This window comes from Pseudonaja textilis, chromosome 1 (genome assembly GCF_049901715.1).
Source record: "Pseudonaja textilis isolate UNSWEBS1 chromosome 1, rPseTex1.2, whole genome shotgun sequence".
Classification (NCBI taxonomy): domain Eukaryota; kingdom Metazoa; phylum Chordata; class Lepidosauria; order Squamata; family Elapidae; genus Pseudonaja; species Pseudonaja textilis.
The window spans coordinates 84,519,630-84,534,869 of record NC_141990.1 but is presented as its reverse complement, the minus strand read 5'-3'; the positions used below and the strand labels follow the sequence as shown (position 1 = coordinate 84,534,869).

Here is a 15,240-nt window from a genome sequence, read left to right as displayed (position 1 = left end):
AGATGTGCAATTGTATCAGATGTGAATATGCTGTGAATAGAATGAATGAATCTGGGTATCATGTGTTTTCATGGAATGCTTACTCTCTGTAGATTGTGGCAGGGCTATTTATTTATTAAATTAATTTTTATGCTACCCATCTCCCCCTACAAGGAGGACTATTTATTTATCTAGCCAATTGATATAACCATCCATCTCACAAAACAGGTGACTCTGGCCACCAAATAACAAAACTTAAACAATAAATACCCAACATCATCATCAAACATTAAAAATATAAAAACAAAGCTAAGACTAGAAATAGTAGACAAAGGGATGCAAACAACAATAATAGCAGTAATGAAGCCACCTCACTAGTTTTCCAGTCCCGTGGTTTCTCTAGGGTGGCTAGTATAACCAAGTCTTGAGGTACTTTTGGGAGCTCAGAAGTGATGGAACCAGTCTCATCTCCCTTGCAGTCTGCACTGCAGTCTTCATGATTTGTCTAGCAGTGACCATAATTGATTAACAGGAACAACATGTGAAGCTAGAGGCATACGTAAACACAACCACTGTCATTTTCAAAGAAGGATTCACTCTGTGGTAAGTCAAAAATCATAATCATGTTTTATTAGAGAAAGAGAAACATTAGAACTAAGCATATGATGTTTAGTATTATGCATCAATTCAATCAACATTTGTATATAAGCCAGTGTGTCTTTCATACAATGATACTGTAAGTAGGGGTAAGAAGTCAATAGTGGTCACAGTGTCATAATCAAAACTCCTGCTCATCTTGTAGACACGTGGGTATTGCACAAATACACAAAGAGGTATGGCTTTGCTCACACTACCATCTTGATTTTTTCACTGCCCCGCCTCCCTGCTAATTCTACTGTTCTTATCTATGCTGTCAATTATTTCCTTATATAAAAAGTTGTATTTCCATTCTTAACATTCTTAGATGATTTTGCACAAATCCGCTTGGTAACCTTCTCTGAAATGCAATAGTTTTGTATCACCTTAGTAAAGAAAAATGACATAATAAACACTATTTTGTTTTTCCTGAACTCTATCCACAGAACCTGAAGGCCACACACAATTGTGTCATTTTCCTTAAGGAAGCACTAGATCTAATGTATCTGTCAAACATATCAATCTGTGTCATTCCCAAACAGATTACTGTATTCCCAAACAGAAAATTACCATAGCTCTATTAACCTTCACAAAGTCAATCTATAAAATGCAGACCACAGAGTGTCACAACAAAAGGAATTGCACTTTAAAAAACTCACAGCAATTGGGAAATAATTTGAAATGACTTGTGTGATTGCCCAAGTCTGTTTCTTTTTTCTCACTTTCTCGTTGAAATAATTCCCAATTGGAATATTTGACTTAATTTCATAATTTTAGCGTTCACGTTATACTTTAATATAGTCAACATCCTGGATCTCAGTTATAGATGTTAGTTAACTGGTTTTTAATCCTGTCTTAAACTTTATTTTGTTTTTCATTTGTACTAGTCTATGACAGCAATAAACTGGAGTGACTGATTGATTGGATTTAATTTCATGTGGACCAACATAATTTCCAAAGTTCTTTCAACTGATTATGTTTGACCTTTAGAAAAGTTATCCCATAGCCTGTTGAATGTAGAAGGAAAAAAGAAAGGAAAGGAGGTATCAGAGATCAAAAGAAGTAGTTAGGAAAAAAAGTAAGTAAGTGGCCCTAACATCATCTTTGGCTCTGACTTTTTGATTTCTGCAGAAAGCACATGATGCAATTCCCAGCATACTGCCCATGCAGCCATGTTGCCCTTAACAGATTAAAAAAAAAAGTTTGCCTTAATTATCTCTCCTTTAAGAACTCATAATACAAGATTTCCTCCCACCCTTCCTATTGATAATCTGCTAGGGAGGTTAGGTTGGGAGATAATGAATGAGGATCCCCATCTAGTCATTCCCACTGTCTAGTGCAGGGTTTCTCAATCTTGGCAATTTTATGATGCATGGACTTCAACTCCTAGCATTCCCCAGAGGCTGGCTGGCTGGGGAATGCTGGATGTTGAAGTCCACACATCTTAAACTTGTCAAGGTTGAGAACCTGTAGTCTAGTAGAGATGTGAAATCATTAAGATTTCTAAACTGTAATTTAACAGGGCGTATATACTACACAATCAAATGAATCGTTGACATGCTCATTTTTAAATGTAGTGATCATTGCAAAAATGCATATTTTTTTTGCATTTTTAAAAATTTCAATAAGCAGCTGCAGGAAATTAGGGCATGTGTGTGATAGGAGAGAGCTTAATCTCTCTTTTTCTCTGCGTAGAAAATTCCCTGTGGGGATATTTTATCCCGCCTGCTATTTGCATTGGAAGTTAAACCCCAGGAAGTGGTCTTTCAAGACTGTAACTGTAGATCTGTTGCTTTTTGGCATTTTAAAAAAATGCACATATTAAGTATTCATGCTCTATCCGTCATTTGACTTGGACTCTTGTCACTTCAGCTAAAAAGTGTTAAAACTGAGGGTTAAAACTAATCTGAAGTGTCATCTGGTGATATTTAAAGCTCTTTGAGGTTTTTAGGGCCATTTCCTAACTTCTGAGTCACAAGTTAATGTAATATAATTGGGGGAAGGGAGAGGGGAGTGCAGAATTAGAATAGCAATCTTCACATCGGATATACAGTAGAAGCAAAAGCTGGAATCGGTTGTGGTTTCTTGCTTACAAACTGGAAAGTTTTACTCAGCTCCATATATTTTATTTGTGTTTGTATCAGTATTTCCATTAAATGAACTTGTTTTTATATATATTTGCATCTCACTTACTTGTAGTTCTTTCACTTTAAGCATCTGGTTGGTTGCTGTAAGAAACCAAATGTCTGATTCAATAGGAATGTTCTTATGATGGTTTAAAGTAGTTAATAACCAACAAGATAATCTCTAAGAAAACACACTGAAACTAGAAGCAATAATTTCATAGATTACGAGCATGTTTGCATTACTATTTCCAGCAATACAGTATAGGAGAATATTGGAGGAAGATGATCCTATTAGTGACAGCAGAAAAGCCATCATTTCGTATTGTGCAGAAGAAGACAATGGTAAACTACTTCTATTTTATCAAGAAAAAACCCATGAATGGATACTATAAAATTGGAGTGGCCAATAAATTTAAATGAAATTACCGATAATGCCAGATGATGGGCCTTTCAGGTCAAATGACAAACTACATGTTACTAGAAGAACTGAGGATCTTTTGAAGTACTAATAGGATCTATGATTACTTCCAGACATTTGGTTAGTATCCATTAAAGCCTTCCAGACATTTGGTTGCTAAAGTTGCCATGCAGCGAAGGAAAGCAAGGTTGCAAAGAAAGAATTACAGGGTGAACGTGGGACATAAGAAGTACGAACATGGAAAGTTCAAGTCAGAGATAAAATGGATTGTATGTTGAGATACTGAATCGGACTGAAATTGGATACTAATTACATGAAAAAGAAAGAAGGAACAGCAGGAACACTGCTTAGACATAATGCAATCTGTGACTGAATAATATTAATCAGACTTCACAGACAATCCTTGGAAAAGATACTCAGATGGCCTAACACATCTCTTAAGATCAGAACTGCACTGATTTAAGTATGAAACAAAGAAAACACAGGACAAAAAGAATGTTAGTGCTTCTGAATTTTGGTGTTGAAGAAAAACAAATTAATAGAGCATAGAAGAAATTGATCTAGAGTTCTCATTTGAGGCATACATGAGTAGGTTCAAACTATATTCTGGGCAGGCAAAGACCAAGCTCCCTTGAGAAGTCCATAATGCCAGGGAAGGTGGAAGGATAGGGAAGAGGTTGAATAACAATTACAGAGGATGAACTCAATTATAGCAACAATTGGTGTACCATTGGAAGATATCAAAGGCCAGATTGAGGACAGATCATTCTGGAGAAAGTGGTTGTTAAGAGTCTCTTATTCTTTTTCTACTTCTCTTCTGGGTGTTTCTCCTTGTATAATATAGGAAGTCCTTGACTTACAACATTCATTTAGTGACTGTTCGATGTTAAAAATGGCACTGAAAAAAGTGACTTATGACCGTTTTTCACATTTATGACCATTGCAGCACCCCCATGGTCATGTGATCAAAATTCAGACCCTTGCTACTGACTCATATTTATGACAGTTGCAATGGGCCGGGGTCATGTGATCAGCTTTTACGACATTCCGACAAGTTGTCAGTGGAAAGCTAGGTTTACTTAACAGCCATGTTACTAACTTAACAATTGCAGTGATTCACTTAACAACTGTGGCAAGGTCATCAAATGGGACAAAATTCACTTAACAACTGTGTCATTTAGCATCAGAAATGTAGGGCTCATGAAGCCAGACTTCAGGTTTTGAGCTTATATCAGTAAATATAAATATATGAGAAATATGGAAGAGCTTAGCCAATATTTTCAAAATACATTTGGGCAATGCCTCAACAGGAACAATTCAGTTTACTTCTACACAATTCATTGCTGAGTTGTGAAGAATTCTTTTTCTTTCTCGAGTTACTTGCTTCCTTTTTCATTCACGCCTTTACTTATTCATTTTGACACTACTAATTCTGTAAACTAGCTCTGTAAACTATTCTGTAAACCAGCTATATTTCATTTTTCACAAAAGTTATTCTGTAAACAAGCCAGTAAAGTTTTACAGAAAAGCTTGGGGCTATCTTAATCCTGAAGTACAAATACTCAGGCTGAAGAAGAAGGAATGCAAAGAGTTATTTCATTCAGAAGGTTACCATATCCTGTAAGACAGCTTTTTTCCCCCCAAGGAACTAGATTTATGCCTCATTATATTAGAAACCAATTCTGAAAGGCCCCTCACTTTCAAAAGCAACTGCATGGCAGACATCAAAAGGGACCTGATGGGGAGGGAACCCAAGCAGTTATGATGGACTATCCCCATATCCCACATCTCCTCTCCCTCTCCTTCTCCCCAGCACATATTTATTTAGATCTATGTTTAATATTATATTTCAGTATTAAATGATCAAAGCAGCATATTTCACTAGACAAGTTAGTATTAAATGTACAGGCAAGGGAACTAGAGGTAGTCCTCAACTTAGAGCCCAAATTTTGCCCTTTTACTAAGTGTTAAGTGAGTTGCTCCCCATTTTACAACTATTTTTTGCCAGGGTTCTTAAATGAATCATTGTAGTTAAGTGAATCAAGTAGTCATTAAGTGAATTTAGCTTTCCACATTGACTTGGCTTGTCAGAAGCCAGCTGAGAAGGTTAGAAATGGTGAGAATGTGATCCCGGGATAGTGCAACTATCATAAATACATGCAGTTGCCAAATGCTGGAATTTTGATCTGTTGGAAGTTAAAATCCACTCCTCTCCTAGAAAAATGAAATATTTTAGGATATATTGAAAAAGGCAGAATATTTCCCCTAAAAGAAAAGTAGACATTCAGAGAGGCAGAAACTCAGCCCTCCCTCCCCGCATCTTTGTTAATGGGCCCTTAAGGCCTGGGCCAGTCTATTCTACATAACAAAGATCTACCTCCTTCAAGCAGAGCCATTTCTTTGCCCTTCATTGCATCACCCACCAAGTTTGAACCAAACTTAGCACACAACCTACAGCTATCACCTCACCCAATCAGGATATTCTTCAGCAACCAATCAGGATACTCTTCCTGTGCCCCAGGAAGTTCAAAGCCAAAGAGGGTATAAAACCCAGGGCTCTCAGCATCTCTTCCCTTTTCTGCCCAGGAATCCATCTTGTTCATCAATAAACCATCTTTACAAGCGGGTTCCATGTTTCCAGTGTCTTTTTCCCCATTTGGAACTGAATCCAGAAGGAGATTTCTTCCAACAGATCACAAGACATTGGGAAATGTGCTAAAGTTAATAAATAATCAGAGTTGGAAGGGACTTTATATTATAAATCATCTAGTCCAACCCCCCCCCGCCCAAGCGGGAGACCCTATAACCATTTCTCACAAATGGCAGTCCAATCTCTTCTTGAAAGTCTAAAGTGATGACGCTCCCACAACTTCCAAAGCCAATGGTTGATTGTTCTCACTGTCAGAAAGTTTCTCCTTTCCAGGTTAAATCTCTCCTTATTCAGTTTCCATCCATTATTCCTTGTCTGGCCTACAGGTGCTTTAGAAAATTAGCTTGACCGTTTCCTCCCTGTGGCAGCCTCTCAAATATTGGAAGACTGCTATCATGTCTTCCCTGGTCCTTCCCTTTACTAGACTAGCCAAGCCCAGTTCCTGTAACCGTTCTTCATATATTTTAGCCTCCAGTCCCCTAATCATCCTGGTTGCTCTTCTCTGTACTTTTTCTAGAGTCTCAACATTTTTTTTATAATGTGGTGATATAAAAAAGATGTTGACTCTAGAAAAAGTAGTTGTGTGAAAAAAACTGGTCATGTCACTTTGTTCAGTGCATTTTGAATGGCCACTAAAAGCATGGTTTTAAGTTGAAGACCACCTGTATAGTACAGTCTCTAGTATACCTATTATCAAGAAGGTGGGAGGGGAAGAATAAACACCTCCTCAGGTAAGAAGAAAGCAAGGTGAACTAGATTAGGTTCAAGAAAAGACTGCTTCCAGAAGTCAGCAAAGCTTCACAGATCCTCTTATGCCATCTTGGGATGTGTTTGGTCTCACTGGTCTCAACGCAGCCAAGTAGAGTTTCATTCAAACTGTCATTAAACCAACTTCAGTTAGCTCGCTGTGCCCAAGCCAGCCAGAGGTGGTTCAGTCTTCTAAAACAAACCTGGGCTTTATGCAATGTGTGAACCCAAACATTTAACTACGTCACTGGCCATGTAAGCAGCCCAACCTCCCTTCAGTGGCAGAACACGGTTGTGCGACTTGCTGGCAACGAAGAAAGGTTGTAGCTTTAAAAAAGCTGCTTTCGCGAAATTTGCTAAAGATTCGCCCTTGTTTGAGGAGGGTACTTGAAGGGAGGCTACTTCCGACCGCTCGCGTGCTTTTTTTAAATTCCCCTCAAATCCGGGTTGCACTTTTTTCTCTTTCTGCGCCCTCCCGCGCGCCGAATATAAACGCTTAGATCGGGCGGAGAGAGAAGAGAAGGAAGAAGTCGCCGAGCGCGGTTAAATCTCTCCCCTCGCCCGTAAGTTGGACTCAAGAGGGGCCCGCCGTACCTTGGCAAGAGCAAACCAGAGAAACGAGGCGGTGACCCAGCAGCTCGCTCTATGTAAGAGTGCCTGCTGGTGGGGCTTACAACCGTACCAGGATGGCCGAGTGGTTAAGGCGTTGGACTTAAGATCCAATGGACGTATGTCCGCGTGGGTTCGAACCCCACTCCTGGTAAATGGCTTTTTTGCTGCCCAGCTCCTCTTAAATGAAAGAAGAAACGGGAGAAATTCCGGAGAAGACATCAGGTGAGGCGTCTGCCTTTGAACGGACGCCCGGCAGGATGTAGCCGCCATTTCAGCGAGTCCTCCTCCGCCTTCTCCCGCTGGGTGCCGCTTCTCTGCAACGATAACCGAAAGCAAAGCGAGGCTGGGTTGCACGAAAATGAGATCGCGTCATTTTCGCGGGGCTCCATGTAAAATTGTAAACATATGAACGACGACGCTTCTTTTCTCCACCCCCCTTCCCCATTCCGTGGTGCATAGGGGTGCAGAAATCACGACTTTCAAGCGACAATATTGTACAATTTGAAGAGGGTTTGATCTGAGGTGACCAGAGGTTTATTTCGGTGATCTTCAGCTGTGTTGGACTACAGATACCATCATCCCTGGCCAGCCCAACTACCCATAATCTAAATTCACCTGGAGAGCATCGGAACAGAGACGAAAGATTTTCTTACAGAATCTCGAGAATGATAAACTGCAAGCGGAATAATAGGAATGTTTTTTGGGGGTGTGGGGGTGTGTGGACATTCCTATACCCCTCTCTTTCCCGATGTTGTATCAATAAAGGAGAATATTTGTAGCTCAGAGTTGAAATGGGGGGTCCTTGGTGCTCTCTCAGCTTGCTTTGTTGCCTTGTTTCATTACCCAAACTAGGTATCATCACATCAGTGTTTAGGAGATTTATCCCACATCAAAGAGGCTGACATGTTTCTCACAAAGGCCTCTTACCTCAGAAGTTTTTATGTTGGAAACACTTTGAACTCCTGGCAGAAAATAACCACAGTGGAATCAGATTGTGTTCAGATCATTATAGTGTGTTATATTGCACACATATATGCTATATCATATGTTGTTTTGTAAATAAAATGATAAAATGTATCATAATTATGTGGTGCATAATTAAATTCAGATTCCCATTTACTTCGGGCTACCTGTCCTTGTATCCTTATTTTCCCAATCTTTCCAGTGAAGCATGAGAAGGATAGAGGACTGAGATATAATAGAGGTGATGGTGGGGTGCGGGCTTAGCAATCATAAGCAGACAAAGGTTCTTCCTCTGTAATATAGAGGCCAAAAAGAAACATCATTGTATTAATTGCATTTCATGGAAGGATCCATGAAAAAAGTGAAATTTTATATAACAGTCGGGGCTATGATTACCATTACAACATTATATATATAAAATGATATATTGCAATGTCCTACTTGTCAATGAATACTTCAGTTTCAACCATAACAATACAAGAGCACACAATAGATACAAACTCAAGGTAAACTGGACCAAACTTGATTGCAGGAAATACGACTTTAGCAACAGAGTGGTCAATGTCTGGAATACTCTACCTGACTCTGTGGTTTCTTCCCCAAACCCCAAAAACTTTAACCTTAGACTGTCTATTATTGACCTCATCCCCTTCCTAAGAGGCCTGTAGGGGGCATGCATAAGCACACCAACCGTGCCTACCATCCCTGTCCTATTGTTTCTTTTTATTTTTCTTATATGTATCCATGTATTCCTAACTATGTTTATACTTATACCTGTTATCTTATATTTGCTTGACAAAATAAATAAATACATAAAAAACAACAGGTTACTTTAATAGATTTAAATGGGTCCAAGGAAGGAAAAAACACCCACCAACCTTTAGTTGAAATTTACTTTGTCTTGTTGATTTAATGCATTGCACCCATCTCTCTTTTTTTCTCTCACACACCATAATTTTATGTATTTTATTTCATGCATTTAAATAAGGTCTGAAGTTAAAATGATACATCAGGGAAGTATGTAAACAGAATGCAGTCCAGAAATATCAATGTGATGATACATTAGTGATGATCCCTCTATTATCTAATCAATTTATATTGTGAAGCCTGTCATGGAGTCTTAATTATGAATAGCAAAAGGTACAGCACAAGACAAATCCAACAGTTGGCATTTAATAATGAAGGAGATGAATTCTTAACTGAGTTACAATTTAATCACCTTCATTTCGCCCTGTGGGTGAAGAGTAGTCTGACATTTCATGTGGGCTGTGGCTAAACAGTGAGCCATTCTGTATATTAATTCCAGAAATAATGAAATAAATAAAATTTATTTTTTAGAGCAATGTTTGGAGAATTCTGGGAGTTGAAGTCCACACACTGTGAACATTCTTTAAATACTGAACTAGATAAAAGCAAATTTCCTTAAAAAAAGGAGATTTGGGCAAATATAGATTTACACCGTAGCTGACTTTTTGTAAAGCACTTAGAGAGGATTGTAAAAGCACTGTGAAGCAGTATATAAGTCTTAAGTGCTATTGCTATTTCTACATATAGTATAAACATATATATATAGTATTTAAATATTTAAATATATAGTATTTAACCAGATACATGATTTGGCTCCTTTCTTCTCAAAGATATACCCCAATGGTAATACTGAGAACAGAGCAGTCTGTACCATTTAGTACCATTTACTATAAACATTTGACAGTTTTAGAAACAGATTCAGCATTTAAGTAGTATTTGTTCCAGGGTGAAATGTATGGCTTCAGCAAATAAAGAAAAAAAAATCTCTTTAAAAGAGTAGCCCCTAGTGGCCCTTTGTGGTTATGACAACTTCACAAATGCTTTGAGAATCAAGGATTTGCGATTTGGGCAAAATGTCCATGAACTAACCAGGATGAATTTAAAGTTTATACCGGTACATACATTGAAGTGCTTCAGAATTGTTCATCACAACAGTATAGTACAAAAGGCATTTTTTTTTTGGAAGGAGAAATAGAAGAATTTGAGATGTACAGCAAATTTTCTCATTTTGCTTGAAACCCACTGCAATTTTCTTAACAGGTAGTCCTCAATTTACAATCACAATTGAGCCTAAAATTTCTGTTGCTAAGGGAGAATTTGTTAAGTGAGATTTGCCCCATTTTATGACTTTTTTTCCACAGTTGCTAAGTGAATCATTACCCTTGTTAAATTAATAACACAGTTGTTAAGTAAAACTGCCTTCCGCACAGATTTTGCTTGTCAGAAGGTTGCAAAAAGTTATCACATGACCCTGGGACACTGCAACTGTCATAAATATGAGTCAGTTGCCAAGCATCTGAATTTTGATCACATGATCATGGGGAAGCTATAATGGTGGTAAGTGTAAAAACCGGTCATAAGTCACTTTTTCAGAGATGTCTATGGAGATTCTCAGTCATCCAAGTCATGGCTGTCTCAAAGTCATGGCTGTCTCTTTTTTTTTTGGATTTCCATTCCCCACCATCCAGTCAGATGACTAAATAAACACTTGTAAGTTGAGGACTACCTGTATAGGTATCATTTACATTCCAGTGAGGCTTGGCTTTCCTTTCCAGAAACATAGCTTTATTTTCCCAGATTCTATCTTAATTAGAATGAGGCTTCTCCCACCTCACAGCCTTCAGGGGATTGCTAGAGTATCCCTGTGGCCAGTTTTTATTTTATTTATTTGTGTCCAGGTCTAACCTTAAACTACCAAAACGAGGACACCTTTTTGGCTTTATCGTTGGCCAGAAACAAACCACTTTCAGCAGATACTTCTGTAGTAATTCACAGTCTAACAAGTGGGCCAGACTCTGCGTCTCTCTACTTTTACACAGTGTGTTATTATTCTCCAGCAACCTCCGCTTAGGCATTCTCATCCTCAACAATGTCCTTCTAGTAACACAGGGGCGATCCGATGCCTCAGCCATGTCAGTTATAAAGGCAGATGGATTGCCAAAGCACTCAAATTTTGTTCACCAGACTGCGGGGGCACTGCAGCAATTTTATTTTGGCTAAAATTTGTAAATTCATTCAGTACCATTGTAATTTCAAATGGTCACTGAAAGAATTGCCACAAGTTGAGGATTACCTGTATCTATTTTGTTGGAAGATATTGTATGTTCTTACACAGCTCCTCTTGTGGGAGGTTGTTTACTATTTGGTAGTGAAGCACTTGCTTAGTGTGGGTTATTTTTTTTTGACAGATTTGTATTTCTGATTTGCCATCATCTCCTCTGCTGACAAGGATATCCAGGAAAGGTAGCATGTTGTTTTCTTTCTTTCTTTGTGAATTTTAGTGCTTTGAAGTTGTAGTTGATGCGGGTAGTTCTCGGCTTATAACCATTGGTTTAGTGACTGTCTGAAGTTGAAAAAAATGACTTACGACTATTTTTCACATTATGACTTTTGCAGCATTCCCCACAGTCATGTGATCAACATTTGGTTGCTTGGCAATTGACATATATTTATGACAATTGCGTTACTCTAGGGACATGTGATCACCATTGGAAACTTCCCAGCTGGCTTCTGACAAGTCAAGCCAATGGGAGAAGCCAGTTTCACTTAACGACTGAATGATTCACTTAACAAGGTCATTTGTTTAATAACACTTTAAAAAGTTTTAAAATGAGGCACAACTCACTTAACAACTGTCCTATTTTGAGCTTGATGAATCTTCTCCAATTGCTTTTCTATTATGATGAAGGTATCATCTACATACTGGGTCCATACTTTTGGTTTTAGGTAGGAGAGTGCGGTAGTTTCTAGATGCTGCACCATGGTCTGTGTTATGTATCGTGAGAATTGTGATTCCATGGGTGTTCATCTGATTTATTGATACATTTGTCTATCAAACTGAAAATAGTAAGACAGTGGTTGATGAGGTCCATGATTCTTGGTATTTCAACCATAAATGCATTTGGTAAGGTCAGATGTGTATCCTGCATGGATTCTTTTATTAGTTCTTTATCTATGGAAGACTTCTGTGACATCAAATGAAACTATAATTTCATCTTCTTCTATTTTTAAAACTTTGATTTAATAGAGGTACCGTACTGAGTTGTTGTAATAGTATGTGTGAAAGAATGTGGAGAATGGGGTAAAACATGCTGCCTAGGAAAGATCAGATAGTGGGGTGACGGGGCTGGGAATGAGCCTGCAGCTGCATAACAAACCAAAAAAAAAAAAAAAACACCAACCCCAGAAAGGATCCCCTCTTATCTTATGGCTGACAAAAGAGATGGCTGGATATTTATACGGTATTTTCAAACCTGCAAGATTCTACAGGTAGTCCTCAACTGAAAAGGAGGAGATTCCTATGTAATATCGTCACTGCCCAAAGTACCTTTTTCCAAAACGTCTGTAGAGATTCTCAGTCATCGAGGCCATGGTTGACCCAAAGAGGCAACTGGACTTTCTGGTTTTTCTTTTGAAGATGTTTCACTTCTCAACCAAGAAGCTTCTTCAGCTCTGGCTGGATAGTGGGGAATGGAAGGATTTATACTCCTTGCAGAGATGAAGAAGCCTCTTAGATGGAGAAGCAAAAATGTCTTCAAAGAGAAACCAGAAAGTCCAGTTGCCTCTTGAAAAGTCCCACCTTTGGGACTCCCTGGACGTTTGACTTCCCAATCTTGCCTACAAGACCTGGGATTTCTTAGTGGTCTCCCGTCCAAGGGCTGGTCAGGCTCATCTTTTCTTGGTTTTTAGTTTTCCAGAGTCATCTATCTGTGCGTGTGTGAGGGAGGGAGGGAGGGGAGGGAGAGAGAGAGGGAGAGGGAGTCTTTGTGTCTGTGTGTAGCTTTCCTTCCTGGCAGGGCTTGTGTGTGTCTGTGTGTGTCTGTGTGTGTGTGTGTGTGTGTGTGTGTGTGTGTGTATATATATGTATGTATGTATGTATGTATGTATGTATGTATGTATGTATGTATGTATATGTATATGTGTGTGTGTGTGTGTTTATATACACAGACACACACAAGCCCTGCCAGGAAGGAAAGCTACACACAGACACAAAGACTCCCTCGCCCTCTCTCTCTCCCTCCCCTCCCTCCCTCCCTCACACACGCACAGATAGATGACTCTGGAAAACTAAAAACCAAGAAAAGATGAGCCTGACCAGCCCTTGGACGGGAGACCACTAAGAAATCCCAGGTTTTTGCTGGTACTTACATGTATGGTATTCAACTTTGTTTGGGTATTTTCCCATGTCATTATAGTTGTGCTTTTAAAGTTGTAGCAACATTTCGGCAGAATCTCATCTGCCATCATCAGGCTTCCGTATTGTGTTCATCTGTGAGTCAGACTTTTACAGTTACAGTACACTTTTACAACTGTAAAGGTCTGACTCACAGACGAACACAATACAGATACACAATACACAATACAGTTGCTACAACTTTAAAAGCACAACTATAATGATGTGGGAAAATACCCAAACAAAGCTGAATACCATACATATATGTGTGTGTGTGTGAGAGAGAGAGAGAAAGAGAAAGAGGGAGGGAGGGAGAGAGAGAGAAAGGGAGAAGGAGTCTCTGTGGTGTGTGTAGCTTTCCCTCCTGGCAGGGCTTGTGTGTGTGTGTGTGAGAGAGAGAGAGAGAGAGAGACGGAGTCTCTGTGTCTGTGTGTAGCTTTCCTTCCTGGCAGGGCTTGTGTGTGTGTGAGAGAGAGAGAGAGAGGGAGAGGGGGGGAGAGGGAGACGGAGGGAGGGAGGGGGAAGGAGGGAGGGGGGGAAGGAGGGAGGGAGAAAGAGAGAGAGTGTGTATAGCTTTCCCTCCTGGTAGGGATTGATGACGTTGACTTCGGACCAGCAGCAGCACCTTCGGCAAAAGAAAAGGCCAGCGGCCCGGGTGATTGACAAGGCAAGCGGTCACGTGGCTCCTGTCACGCCACCTCCCTCCTCCGGAGAGAGGTCTGCTCTACCAGGGCGGGTGAGCGAAGGGATAATAAGAGCGCGGCCGCGCAGAAAGAAACTTCCCAGCGCAGCGGAAAGTTCGCGGAAAGAGTTCAATGCCCGGAGTGCGGGCGGAGGTTCTTCGCCTCCGTCAGCTACCACATGCCTCCCTTTCCCTTGGCAGCAGAGGCAGCCGGGGCCGAAGCCGAGATAACTTTTCGCGGAGCTCCCCCCGTCCCTCCGCTTCCCTTTCCTTGCCCAGCTCTACTCTCACCTAATAACAAAGGAGGAGTCCCGGGGGAAGGCCGGGACGAGCCGAGGGACCGCCCCGTCGCCACCGCCCCCTTCTTCTAAAGTTGAGCTTGCCCGGCTGGTGAGAGAGAAAGGCGCTTCCCTCCCTCTCTCCTTCCCTCCTTAGGGCGAAGCAGCCGGTGGAAGCGGAGCGGCCAAAGGGTTCGCGGGGCTGCAAACGAAAGAGCAGCCGAGCGCGTCGGGCGAAAGTTGGCTTTGCTTTTTAGCGACTTGTTTCATAAGCTGCGGCGGGGGCGGTTTGCCTGAGGCGGTTGCTTCTCCGGGGTGGGGAGCGCTTTGGGTTTCTTTGGGACGGTTCTCGGGGAAGCCGCAGCAAACCCGCCACGGAGCGGGACCTTGAGGATCGACCGTCCGGCGCACTTCAAAGTCTCTGCCGCCGCCGCCTCCTCCTCCTCCCCTCACCCTCCCGCAGGTAAGCTGGTGAATAATTGGCGGTGAAGGGAAAGGAGAAAAATAAAATAAAAGCAATGCGATTCCTCCAGGCGGAGGGCTGGGAGGACAAAAGGGCACCCGAAGAATCCAGTGCTCTCTTCCCAACTTCTCTCCCGTCGTCGTTACGGTAATTGATTCTCGGTTTGGGGCAATTTCGTTGAGGAATTGCTACCGGGGGTGAGTTATCTTCGCTTGGAGTTAAGCCAGAGGTTGGAGCTGAGCGGATTTCGCTGCCAAGTGACAACTTTTGTGGAAAAGTTTTGCTCCACGTGGGAACGGCACTTTTATTATTAATTTGGCTTACTGAGTCGGTTCCAGCGCTCCTTTTAAGAACTTCTCTGACTCTTTTGATTGTTTGGAATTCCTTTCCCCCACTCCTCACCCTGGCTTCCTTGCAGCAAATGAAAGAGGGGAGATGTTTTTAGGTTGTTTGTTATCCTTGAGAAGGAACCTTTTGGATGCACAC

General features: G+C 40.7%; 1 protein-coding gene and 1 non-coding gene across 8 annotated transcripts in view; both read left to right on the top strand.

Annotated features, from left to right (window-relative positions):
• Positions 1–7,236: 7,236 nt before the first annotated feature.
• Positions 7,237–7,319, top strand: TRNAL-UAA (transfer RNA leucine (anticodon UAA)). The gene has a single exon. It is a non-coding gene; the product is annotated as a tRNA-Leu (tRNA).
• A 6,593-nt stretch (positions 7,320–13,912) lies between these two features.
• The window catches only part of UTRN (utrophin), a 353,724-nt gene continuing 352,396 nt past the window's right edge, over positions 13,913–15,240 (top strand). For 4 of the 7 annotated variants that reach the window (XM_087939871.1, XM_087939877.1, XM_087939858.1 and 1 more), the window contains exon 1: positions 14,116–14,754. The gene's annotated coding sequence lies outside the window, so the exon portion shown is untranslated. Of the gene's footprint in view, positions 14,902–15,240 lie in introns of all 7 variants that reach the window. The other 3 variants (XM_087939884.1, XM_087939867.1, XM_087939879.1) reach the window with 2 other exon arrangements.